The 13,765-nt window shown below is 41.4% G+C and overlaps 1 protein-coding gene and 1 long non-coding RNA gene across 6 annotated transcripts in view; one reads left to right on the top strand and one right to left on the bottom strand.

Annotated features, from left to right (window-relative positions):
* LOC134351639 (uncharacterized) overlaps positions 1-13,765 on the bottom strand; it is a 79,981-nt gene that overhangs the window by 34,654 nt on the left and 31,562 nt on the right. The window lies entirely within an intron of this gene.
* The window catches only part of LOC134351638 (protein Wnt-7b), a 104,484-nt gene that overhangs the window by 74,463 nt on the left and 16,256 nt on the right, over positions 1-13,765 (top strand). The window lies entirely within an intron of this gene.

The following is a 13,765-nucleotide window of genomic DNA, read 5'->3' as shown; positions in this document are numbered from 1 at the left end:
ATCCTTAAATTTTGTTTGCTTTTTTTGAGAAATTGTGTTTGTACGTTAAAGTGTTGCACATTCTGCTGAAAGGGTCTGGTCAGTGAACTGAAATGTGTTCATGCCAATGTGTCTCTGAACTGCATGTTGGTAATAGTGACTACTCTGTGTTATTCCTCTCCACGCCTTGTCGTGCATTGGATGTCAGCCTTGTTGTTTCTTTAATATTTTCTTTATTTTTTTTAACGAGGCCGAGTTGCTAGCTTGGCACTCAACCCAGCATGGGTGGAAGGTGTACAAGGAGCTGGCTGGATTTGAACCTGGGACCACTCACTTTGAAGTCCAGAGCTAATGCCACACCACCACCGGCTGGCTTCTCTAGGCATTTTTCAGAAAATATTCACAGTGGGCTTGAATGAAGAATGTTCTTCAGTTAGGGGAAGGGGGATACTGGAAATACATTTGCACTGTATGTTTCCTGCAGTCTGGTGACTTTTGAATGGTAGGTGAGAAAAATAGAATAATTATTGTGTCTGTTTGTTCACAGCATCAAATGCTGTAGATCAGGAACACTTCAGTAGAGTGGAGTGTAAAAGCACTATTTGCTGAAAATTCTGGGTAACTTTATATATGAACCTGGAGCAATAAAAGGTACAGGGTTGAAACTCCCCAATTTACATCAGTTGGAATCATACTGGCTGCCTTCTAAATCAGATTATAGTGGAATTATGGAAACAGGATCATTGAATTTATACAGTCATATATTATAATTTATACAGTCATATATTAAAGTAAGCAATGCTATTCTTTAGCTCAGTCATTACTTTGTAATGGTTAAGAATCCATATCAACTTAGGAAAACAGTCCTATGGAAATTAGAATTATTTGAACAGCAGGCCACTTTAATCATAATTATAATAGGTCCACTTTTTGCAATATTCTATTTTTACGATATATCATGATGTTAAAAATAAACAAAAAATGGTTAATCGTATCAGGTGTGGACTCCAGAAGGTTGCTTGCACATGTATGTGTGAGCATGCTTGTGTGCTGGCTACGCATTTGGATAATAGTGAAGCAGGGCAGAGATGCAACATTTCACAAGTGTTGCAAAAATATGCAAATTGTACATTGGATAAAGAACAGATATCAGACAGTACCTTAAGACAGAATTATTTTATCTGCTAACTGACCACAATCTTGACTATAAATATCCAGATGGATACATGGTAAGAAAAGGCTAAATCCAGCCCTGATTAGAAAAGTGAGTTGCACAAGGCAATTTAACTGAATGATTTGGATATTAAAATTCAAAGGCAGAGTATCGTTAATGATTTCTGAGATTAGACATAAAGATACCTGAAACTGGCCATGTCTATTTTTGTAACATTCCCAATTCACAACCCTAGAGTTTCTGATATCAGATTAGGGAAGCAAGAACAAAATGTCCAGTGAAATCTGGTAACTTGGCTCACAGGGTAAAAAGTGTCACTTTAGACAACTGTATCAGCAAACCCATGGGATAAAGCAGTACCTGCTAACCCATCACAATCATTCACTACCAAATATGGGAGTAAAAACTTTGCATTATGTTCTTGCTGTACAACCTGGGGTGAATTATCTTTTACCTCTGAAAATCAGGTTGCCTTCAATACCAAGATCTTCACTCACTTGGATGTATGCTCTCAGAACAGGTTCAACCTTACACTTAATCTCTGTTCAGTGTGTCTAAATCACCTATTTCTAGGTGTCATCATACCTGGCAGCACCCTCATTTCTTTCTAGTAGTGGCTAGAATGAATAGAACAAGTCTCATCACATTGACTGTCCCATGCTCTGTATCCTCTGTGTCACTTGCCCTTGAGATAGGTTCAGCTAAGAATGCTGGCTACACCTATGAACTTACCTGGACAATACCAAATAAGTTGTATGATTTCATCCTCTCTCCATTCTTTGAGCTCAAGAAGCTTGTTATTGCTGTAGATATTTACTCTTTTCCCATAGTGTAGAAATGTACATTCTCCATTCTAAAGATCAAAGGAAATAGCTTCTTCTTGTGTGTAATATGAGTCTGTCTGTGCATGGATGTGCTATGGATCTTGCCTTTCTGCAAGATCACATCTCCAAGACCCTCTTGTTTTTGGAGCATCCATCTGCATTATCAGATCCTTCATATCAGCAAAGCGTACAACAACTCAGTTTCTGCTATCACTGTGCCTTTGGTCCATTTGGCCACTGGCTTGAGGGTCTCAAAGCAACAATTCTCAACATCCTAAGTAAAAACAGAAATGCTGGAAGAACTTAGTCACCCAAGTGCATCCATAGAAAGAGAAAGCATTTAACATTTTGGAATGGGTACACTAGTCAACATCCTTCTTGGTCAGTTCTCTGAGATGCTCTGGCATCTCACTTTGCTGGCCAGGGATTTGTAAATATTATCTGATAAATTCCAGAAAATGTAATAATGCTGTCACTACTATTGGGATGTACATCCCTCTCATTGACCTGACTTTGGCTTGATCATTTCTGATGACCCATGAACTGCAACTTTCTTTCACCCAGCCTTGCTTCATCTCTAGTCACATCGGCTCATCAGGGATTTCAGCTTCCAATCATGACCTATCTTTGCATTGTCACTGTTTCTGCTCTTAAAACTGATTCACCTGCAAAGGCCTTTACCCACTGAGACCAAGTACAGTTTACTGAAATTCCTTTGGTTCTGTGCTGATTCTAAATAGTATAATTCTCCAATGGTATCGCTTGAAATGTATGTAGAAATGAACTATCATTAGGTTGTATGTGCCAGAACCTAAGCAAAGCAAGTGTTTTTTCCTGAGTTAAACTTAACAAAACATCTTCTATCAGGTCCTCATCTGTTCTCCATTAACATCTCTTGATGCCTATAGCTCTTAGCTAAAGGCATGAAATCATCAAATCTTAGCTTGCCATACACCAAGCTAGATACCAAAGGGTAGGCATATCTTCTGGGCATACTGTTTCTTAGTTAATCTCTTCAGCTTGGCTTTACATTCTTTATAGAGCCTCTAGAACACAATTTGGTGGGTGGACTACTTGCTGAGTCTAGTCAGGGTCTATATGGTATTTGTCTTCTACTTTTCCTGGTTCTTCAAAAACATCTAGAGATGCATCTGTTAGTTGAGTGGCTGAAGTGACCTCCATGATGGCATGCAATTCCTTTATCCATCCATTCTGCTGTATCTGGTTTACTCATGGCCTTCAGGAAAGTGCAGCTGTTCAGGAAAGCAGCTCGCTATCTCCTTTTCAAAAGGAAGACTAGTGGTTTTGTCATCAATGCACAGGTCCCAAAAACTGGTCAATGTATTCCTACAGAGAGCAGAGTGAAGACCTAAGGGCTTCGGCTCACCAGGCTTAGGCGGAAGCGGACGAGGCGAGGAAGGTTTGACATTCATTTTCTGTTGTTATTTGAGGAGAGGGGCATTATGAGTGAGAGGGCAGTTTGCTGTTCTCGGTGTCGGATGTGGGAGGCCCTGGAGTCTCCAAGCCTCCCGGACGTCTACATCTGCGCCAAGTGCATCGAGATGCAGCTCCTAAGGGACCGCGTTACGGAACTGGAGCTGCAGCTCGATGACCTTCGTCTGGTCAGGGAGAGTGAGGAGGTGATAGAGAGGAGTGGAAGGCAGGTGGTCACGCCGGGGCCACGGGAGGCAGACAAGTGGGTCACGGTTAGGAGGGGGAAGGGGAAAAGTCAGGTGATGGGGAGTACCCCGGTGGCTGTGCCCCTTAACAACAGGTACTCCTGTTTGAGTACTGTTGGGGGGGACAGCTTACCCGGGGGAAGCGACAGTGGCCGTGCCTCCGGCACAGAGTCTAGCCCTGTAGCTCAGAAGGGTAGGGCAAGGAAGAGGAGAGCAGTTGTGATAGGGGACTCGATAGTAAGGGGGTCAGATAGGCGATTCTGTGGACGCAGTCCAGAGACCCGAATGGTAGTTTGCCTCCCTGGTGCCAGGGTCCGGGATATTTCTGATCGTGTCCAAGATATCCTGAAGTGGGAGGGTGAGGAGCCAGAGGTCGTGGTACATATAGGTACCAATGACATAGGTAGGAAAAGGGATGAGGTCCTGAAAGGAGAATATAGGGAGCTAGGAAGGGAGTTGAGAAAAAGGACTGTAAAGGTAGTAATCTCGGGATTACTGCCTGTGCCACGCGACAGTGAGAGTAGGAATGCGATGAGGTGGAGGATAAATGCGTGGCTGAGGGATTGGAGCAGGGGGCAGGGATTCAAGTTTTTGGATCATTGGGACCTCTTTTGGCGCAGGCGTGACCTGTACAAAAAGGACGGGTTACACTTGAATCCTAGGGGGACCAATATCCTGGCAGGGAGATTAGCGGAGGCTACTGAGGTGACTTTAAACTAGAATGGTTGGGGGGTGGGAATCAAATTAAAGAGGCTAGGCATGAGGAGGTTAGTTCACAACAGAGGGATGGGAACCAGTGCAGAGAGACAGAGGGTGTAAAGTGAGGGTAGAAGCAAAAAGGACTAAGGAGAAAAGTAAAAGTGGCAGGCCGACAAATCCAGGGCAAGCATTAAAAAGGGCCACTTTTCAACATAATTGTATAAGAGCTAAGAGAGTTGTAAAAGAGCACCTGAAGGCTTTATGTGTCAATGCAAGGAGCATTCGTAATAAGGTGGATGAATTGAAAGTGCAGATTGTTATTAATGAGTATGATATAGTTGGGATCACAGAGACATGGCTCCAGGGTGACCAGGGATGGGAGCTCAACGTTCAGGGATATTCAATATTCAGGAGGGATAGACATGAAGGAAGGGGAGGTGGGGTGGCGTTGCTGGTTAAAGAAGAGATTAACGCAATAGAAAGGAAGGACATAAGCCGGGAAGATGTGGAATCGATATGGGTAGAGCTGCGTAACACCAAGGGGCAGAAGACGCTGGTGGGAGTTGTGTACAGGCCACCTAACAGTAGTGGTGAGGTCGGAGATGGTATTAAACAGGAAATTAGAAATGTGTGCAATAAAGGAACAGCAGTTATAATAGGTGACTTCAATCTACATGTAGACTGGGTGAACCAAATTGGTAAAGGTGTTGAGGAAGAGGATTTCTTGGAATGTATGCGGGATGGTTTTTTGAACCAACATGTCGAGGAACCAACTAGAGAGCAGGCTATTCTGGACTGGGTTTTGAGCAATGAGGAAGGGTTAATTAGCGATCTTGTCGTGAGAGGCCCCTTGGGTAAGAGTGACCATAATATGGTGGAATTCTTCATTAAGATGGAGAGTGACATAGTTAATTCAGAAACAAAGGTTCTGAACTTAAAGAAGGGGTAACTTTGAAGGTATGAGACGTGAATTAGCTAAGATAGACTGGCAAATGACACTTAAAGGATTGACGGTGGATATGCAATGGCAAGCATTTAAAGGTTGCATGGATGAACTACAACAATTGTTCATCCCAGTTTGGCAAAAGAATAAATCAAGGAAGGTAGTGCACCCGTGGCTGACAAGAGAAATTAGGGATAGTATCAATTCCAAAGAAGAAGCATACAAATTAGCCAGAGAAAGTGGCTCACCTGAGGACTGGGAGAAATTCAGAGTTCAGCAGAGGAGGACAAAGGGCATAATTAGGAAGGGGAAAAAAGATTATGAGAGAAAACTGGCAGGGAACATAAAAACAGACTGTAAAAGCTTTTATAGATATGTAAAAAGGAAAAGACTAGTAAAGACAAATGTAGGTCCCCTGCAGACAGAAACAGGTGAATTGATTATGGGGAGCAAGTACATGGCAGACCAATTGAATAATTACTTTGGTTCTGTCTTCACTAAGGAGGACATAAATAATCTTCCAGAAATAGTAAGGGACAGAGGGTCCAGTGGGATGGAGGAACTGAGCGAAATACATGTTAGTAGGGAAGTGGTGTTAGGTAAATTGAAGGGATTGAAGGCAGATAAATCCCCAGGGCAGATGGTCTGCATCCTAGAGTGCTTAAAGAAGTAGCCCAAGAAATAGTGGATGCATTAGTGATAATTTTTCAAAACTCGTTAGATTCTGGACTAGTTCCTGAGGATTGGAGGGTGGCTAATGTAACCCCACTTTTTAAAAAAGGAGGGAGAGAGAAACCGGGGAATTATAGACCGGTTAGCCTAACGTCGGTGGTGGGGAAACTGCTGGAGTCAGTTATCAAGGATGTGATAACAGCACATTTGGAAAGCGGTGAAATGATCGGACAAAGTCAGCATGGATTTGTGAAAGGAAAATCATGTCTGACGAATCTCATAGAATTTTTTGAGGATGTAACTAGTAGAGTGGATAGGGGAGAACCAGTGGATGTGGTATATTTGGATTTTCAAAAGGCTTTTGACAAGGTCCCACACAGGAGATTAGTGTGCAAACTTAAAGCACACGGTATTGGGGGTAAGGTATTGGTGTGGGTGGAGAATTGGTTAGCAGACAGGAAGCAAAGAGTGGGAATAAACGGGACCTTTTCAGAATGGCAGGCGGTGACTAGTGGGGTACCGCAAGGCTCAGTGCTGGGACCCCAGTTGTTTACAATATATATTAATGACTTGGATGAGGGAATTAAATGCAGCATCTCCAAGTTTGCAGATGACACGAAGCTGGGCGGCAGTGTTAGCAGTGAGGAGGATGCTGAGAGGATGCAGGGTGACTTGGATAGGTTGGGTGAGTGGGCAAATTCATGGCAGATGCAATTTAATGTGGATAAATGTGAAGTTATCCACTTTGGTGGCAAAAATAGGAAAACAGATTATTATCTGAATGGTGGCCGATTAGGAAAAGGGGAGGTGCAACGAGACCTGGGTGTCATTATACACCAGTCATTGAAAGTGGGCATGCAGGTACAGCAGGCGGTGAAAAAGGCGAATGGTATGCTGGCATTTATAGCGAGAGGATTCGAGTACAGGAGCAGGGACGTACTACTGCAGTTGTACAAGGCCTTGGTGAGACCACACCTGGAGTATTGTGTGCAGTTTTGGTCCCCTAATCTGAGGAAAGACACCTTTGCCATAGAGGGAGTACAAAGAAGGTTCGCCAGATTGATTCCTGGGATGGCAGGACTTTCATATGAAGAAAGACTGGATGAATTGGGCTTGTGCTCGTTGGAATTTAGAAGATTGAGGGGGGATCTGATTGAAATGTATAAGATCCTAAAGGGATTGGACAGGCTAGATGCAGGAAGATTGTTCCCGATGTTGGGGAAGTCCAGAACGAGGGGTCACAGTTGGAGGATAGACGGGAAGCCTTTTAGGACCGGGATTAGGAAAAACTTCTTCACACAGAGAGTGGTGAATCTGTGGAATTCTCTGCCACAGGAAACTGTTGAGGCCAGTTCATTGGCTATATTTAAGAGGGAGTTAGATATGGCCCTTGTGGCTACGGGGATCAGGGGGTATGGAGGGAAGGCTGGGGCGGGGTTCTGAGTTGGATGATCAGCCGTGATCATAATAAATGGCGGTGCAGGCTCGAAGGGCCGAATGGCCTACTCCTGCACCTATTTTCTATGTTTCTACTAGACCAGTCAGAACCTGATTCCATGTGGTGTAACTCTCTAAAGCTATGGGTTCATCATCCTCAGACATCCTCCCTCAGCACAGTTCTTTTGCACATGAACAGCATTTTAATGCAGTGTCTTGGATAAAGGGGACATTATGCACTGCTCCAGAAATGCACTGACATGCCATTGGTGTAGATGTATCTAATGGATGCTCCTTCCACAAAATCAGTTTGGGTTGGCACCACATTACCTCGTTGAGCTACTCTATCCTTGCACAGCTCACCTGATACATAGAGTTTTGTTATTCTCTTCTCTGTGTACTGTTTGTACAAATGATTGTCCAGTCCATATTTCATAGACTCTTTTCCAGTTGTATGATATTCTTACTGAGTTATTCATATTATTGTCTCCGCTACATGTAATGGCTAAACAACCTTGGTCATACTTTTCCTCTTCTGTCTTTTGTCTTATGCTTCACCACACGTTCTTCCTTCTGTTGGCTAACCAGTGTTCTAGCTTGGCTTTGGATCTTTAAACGTATTCTAGAGTTAACTCTGTCACATGGCTCCAGAATTCCACTAAGTAATTTAATGTCTGAATGCTATAGATCTTCAAAATTGTAATTACCTGCTAACAATCTAATTAAACTTCCAAACGATTCTTGCTGGTCTGGGTGGCGAGTGAAAAACCAGTAGTTCAACTGTTTCATTTCTATGAATGGACTAAGCTTGTAGTGCATCTATATATTTAAAAAGACATTTGATCATGCTGTGCAATGCTAATTCCATTCATGCTTTTTTCCCCTGAAAATTCATCTTGAGTATTAAGCAAGATAGCAGTGTACATTCCCTAGACCGATAACCTGCCTGGAAATCCAGTGGCTCAGGCACTTTATTTGTTCCATTGTGTACCCTCTCAATTGAATCACATAGCTCACTGTGAAACAGCTTACAGAGCCAGCTGGCATCCTTACAGTTGCTTTCTTTCTTTCAGTCTCATACCGGAACCTTTGCCCCCAAACCCTGTTGCAACACTAGCCAGCCATTAGTCACACGAAATAAAAGGGCCGACAGCAGTAAAGGAACAATGATTACTCATGGGCATACATATTAAATTGTGTATTCCTGACCCTTCTTAGCACTTGTTCAGAGGCCCAGAAAAACGGAAGAAGTGGCTATCAAACTTCTGATTTGATTCAACACATTTTCACTCCAATTTCTAGCTCTCATCACCAAGAAACAGTGGACTGTTGTGGCATTAAAGAAAGGACAGAGAATATTGGCTGATTGTTTTTCCAGTGCCCAATGCTGAATAAACAGAATAAAAGAGAAAAGGCTGGAATTTTTTAGAAGGTCAGACAGCATCTCGAGAGAGATAAACAGAGTTAGTGATTCAGATCATTGACCCGAATGAGGAGAAAGTCTCTTCAACTAAACATTGAAAGATCGAAGCCAGTGGGCTACACATGACTAGCTGTTATCTCTGAAGGAGTGTTTTGCTAGTTGATTCCCTGCATTGATGTCCTTAAACTGTTGGTCCTTCAATCGCGTGAGACAAGTGCATTCTACAAGGAACTTTTCTACTGAAGGCAGATGACCTTGTCTTTTGAAGCCATATTCAAAAATACTATTAATGAGAAAAGATTGATCATGACAAGAAAAGGCAAATAGGCTATTATCAATCACTCAATCAGTCCTAAATACCAGTGTTTTACAACAATCATTCAAATAATTTCAGAGATTCATCATTACCATTATATCAGAGGATATTTTTCAATCCTTAATTTTTCATCCTAATATCTGCTTTAAATATGCTGTTATTGATTTGAACTTATATTTCCTCAATTTCCTCTAATGATTTACTTTAAAATAACATTGCCAGATTTATCTTTTCTATTCCAGAAACTACCACATATATCCCCATATAATTATCCTGTAGGAACATTTTCTCTGGACTGAAAGGCCATATTTTATCTGTCATTCCTCGTAAATTGATCTTTAAAACCACAGAGCAGCCTTGTGAACTAACTTTTCTACTTGAATATTTCTCTTAGCCTTTGACAAGAGATGAACAAAGTTTTCAGCATGTGGCCTGGTTACAGTTTGGTCAGTACAGTCTGACCATGAAATTCTCTGAAATGAACCCCATCATTGACATGGTTGATTGTTGCTGTGCAGTTGTTCGACATTTTGAATGTAACTCAACTAAAACTCTGGGATCTTTTACAAATTCACCATTGATGATTTCAACATCCTTCATGAAGTGAAAACACAACCAGAATAATTGGCCTGTTAATGAATGGATTCCCATTTGATTTACAAAATGGAAAGCAACTGCAGTGGTGTAAATTCAAAACTGAAAATGCTAAAAATACTCAGCAGCTGTGACAAATAACTATGGACAAAATAGTAAAGGGCATTTTCACAAGATGAGGTGCCAGTACTAGCAAGTTCTATTTGCTCTTCCATTGCTGCTCTAGGGCCTACTGAATGTTTCTAGCATTTAAGTTTTGTTGCCTACTTTCTTTATTGTTGTCCTGTGTCCACAAGCATCAATAGATGTATGTACACAGTATTGGTACTTTTAAAGAAAGATGCTCCTGACTTATTTCACTATTTATAATGTTAGTTTTTTTGAACTGGATTTGGTGGTTGTGATGGAGCAAAGAGGGCAGTTTTTTACTAGCTTAAATCTGCTAAACTTAATAGCTGGAGACAACATTTAAATCCAAGCGGGAATCTGATGTTTTCCTGATGATTTGAAAGTCAGAATTCAGGGTATTTGATGCCATGCTAAAATTATCTGCTCAAAGAGGAGGTTTTTTTTTGTACAAACATAAAAATGTGCTGCACATTTTATGACGACTAGCCTTTTCTCCAGCCTGGCCAGGATTCCCCAACAGTTGAATGTAATTAGTATTCTCACAATGAAGTCTGGATGTCAGCAGGATAGTAAACATTATCTCATAGCTGGTATTTGTCTGTTCTTGTGAGAATTCTCCTTTTATACAGACCTTGTGTAACTCCAGACATATTGAAAGCTTTTCTTGAATTGGTGCCCCTAGGAGAAGATACAGTCAGGATATCTTTTGCAAATCTAGTTTTGTGCTCTCTGTACCCAAGTCAAACCATGTAAGTTGGCAGAAAATTTCTCAGAGCCTATACCATTCTGGTGGAAGGAAAACCAGTTAAGGAAAAAGAAATAAGTATTATAAACTGCAGAAAGTCATCAGAGCAGAAAGGATAGAGACAGAAAAACTGGGAGAATGGAGTGGAGTTCCTACAGGAAGTAGAGTGGGAAGAGGAATGACTGACATGGCTATGGGAGTCATTAGGCCTATAGTTCACGTATCCTGAGGTGGAAAGGTATGGAGGGTTTAGATATCTGTAGTGAAGAGGTGCTTGAGATCAGAAAACTAGAAAGTGGAGGAGGGCGACTCTGAGCTTCCAGTCACCTTTCACTTTAATTCTCTGTTCCCCTGCCATTCTGACTTTGGTTTTCGACCTTGTCCATTGTTTCAGCAACATCCAACATACCTCTCATCTACAGCGGTGCTAGAGAGTTTGTGAACCCTGTAGAATTTTCTCTATTTCTGCATAAATATGAACTTAAATGTGATCAGATCTTTATGGATGTCCTGAAACTAGATAAAGAGAACCCAATTAAATAAATAGCACGAAAACATTGTACTTGTTCATTTATTTATCAAGAAAAATGATCCAATATTACATGTATTTGTTGGAAAAAGTATGTGAACCTCTGGGGTAATGCCTTCTACAAAAGCTATTTGGAGTCAGGTGTTCTGATCAATGAGATGAGATTGGAGGTGTGGGTTGTAGAGCTGCCTTGCCCGATAAAAAGGGCACACTAATTCAGGTTACTGACAGAGCCTGCTCGTCTCAAGAAAGATCTGTTAATATGCACCGTGCCTCAATCAAAACAACTTTCAGAGGACCTTAGAGGAAGAATTGCAGAGTTGCATGAAGCTGGAAAAGGCTACAAAAGCATTTCTAAAGACCTCAGTGCTCATCAGTCCACTGTAAGAGAAATGCCTACAAATGGAGGAAATTCAGTACAGTTGCTACTCTCCCTCAGAGTAGATGTCCTACAAAGATTACACCAAGAGCACAACATGCAATGCTGTAGGAGGTGTAAAAGAACAGCAAAAGACCTGCAAAATCTCTGGAACTTGCCAAGGTCTCTGTTCATGTGTTGACTATAAGAAAGCACTGAACAAGAATGGTGTTCATGGAAGGACAACATGGAGGAAACCACTGCTCTCCAAACAAAACATTGCTGCATGTCTCAAGTTTGCAAAAGACCACCGGGATGTTCTACAATGCTTCTGGGACAATGATCTGAGGGCTGATGAGACAAAAGTTGAACTTTTTGGCAGAAATGCCCATTGCTGTGTTTGGAGGGAAAGGGGCATTGAACATGAACACCAAAACCTCATCCCAACTGTGAAGCATGGTGGAAGGAGCACCATGGCTTGGGGCTGCTTTGCTGCCTCATGGCCTGGACAGCTTACAATCACTGAGGGAACAATGAATTCAAAATCGTCTCAAGACATTTTACAGGAGAATGTCAGGGTAGCAGTCTGTCACCTGAAGCTTAATAGAAGCTGGATAATGCAACAAGACAATGATCCAAAAGACAAGAGTAAATCAACAACAAAATGGTTTAAAAATAAGAAAATTTGTATCTTGGAATGGCTGAGTCAAATTCCTGACAATCCCATAGAAATGTTGTGGAAGGACCTGAAGCAAGCAGTGCATGCAAAGAAGTCCACCAACATTCCAGAGTTGAAGCAGTTTTTGTAAGGAGGAACGGCCTAAAATTCCTCCAGCCTATGTGCAGGACTGATCAACAGTTTGGTTGAAGTTATTGCTGTACAAGGGAGTCACACCAGTTACTGAAAGCAAAGGTTATCATACTTTTTCCAACAAATACACATAATATGGGATCATGTTTCTCAATAAGTAAATGAACAAGTATAATGTTTTTGTATTATGTACTTAATTGGGGTTCTCTTTATCTAGTTTATGGACTTATGTGAAGATCTGATCACATTTTAGGTCATATTTATGCAGAAATAGAGAAAATTCTACAGGGTTCATAAACTTTCTATCACCATTGTATTTCAGCCATTTGGACTTAATAATGAGTTTAACAAATCAGGTAACTACTCTGTCTTTCTGTTTCCACAAGTGACTATATTTTTTTCAATGATTTTTCTTTTTAATCACCAACTGCTCAGTTCTTAAGGTAATTGTAACCTTGACAACTGTAATGTACAGCATCTTGGGGATGTTCCCTGCAACCTTCCTAGCTCTTCACCATGTGTAACTTAAAACACAATTTGTTTCTCACCTCTTCCCAGTATGACACAAGACATCAACTTTATTCCTCTTCCCACTGATGTGCCTCCATCCAGCATCTGCAGTTTTCTGCTCTGATCATTAACAGTGGACGGCCAGCCAGGAGAGGCCACCTAAACATGACTGAGGTTATCAGTAATGATCAAAGAGTTGTAAATACATTTATTTTAGAATTTTTTGTGTTAAGTCCCAACCTCTTAAGTTCCTCAATACACCGCCTATATACCAACCTCCCCTCTTTAAGATTTAGCTCCTTGATCAAATGAATCAATATCTCCATATTTGGCTTAGACAGAGAACAAACTCATTCTGCCATTAAACTTAACTCTCTGTGATCTCATCCCAACAGACCCTGATGTATATTTATTCTAGAACTTCTTCCTACTTTGAATAAACTCTTCTTGGGCTTCCAGCCAGGTACAGGTATCAATTATAAATGACATTTTAATGACAAACTCTGCCATCTTCATCAGGGATGATGCTTGGGCATGTTTAGTCCAGTGGTATTTATTCCCCCATAATCTGTCCCTCCTGATTGGTTAGTCCTCATCCAATCAGGTTCCCGCTCTCCCACCTTGTTTACAACTGAATTCCAGTTCTTACTTAGAGTGAGACTTCATCTTTGTTAAAATTCTTTTCCTCTAGTTTTATTTCAATGGCTTCCTTTACCAGATGATCCCAAAATCCATTGGCACAGCACAGTTGTTTATTGCCATCAAAGTCAATCCTATGGCCATTGCAAAAGCAATGTACTGCTAAAGCTGATTTCTCCGGGTAACCCAAATGGATACACCTCCTGTGCTCCTTGATGCGGGTTTCCATCGTGCATCCCGTCTAGCCAATATCGCTCTAATTAAGAACTGGAATTTGATTGTAAACAAGGTGGGAGAGTGTAAA

This window comes from Mobula hypostoma, chromosome 9 (assembly GCF_963921235.1).
Source record: "Mobula hypostoma chromosome 9, sMobHyp1.1, whole genome shotgun sequence".
Taxonomy (NCBI): Eukaryota; Metazoa; Chordata; class Chondrichthyes; order Myliobatiformes; family Myliobatidae; genus Mobula; species Mobula hypostoma.
Note: the sequence above shows the minus strand (reverse complement) of the source record. Positions and strands in the feature narration are given on the sequence as shown.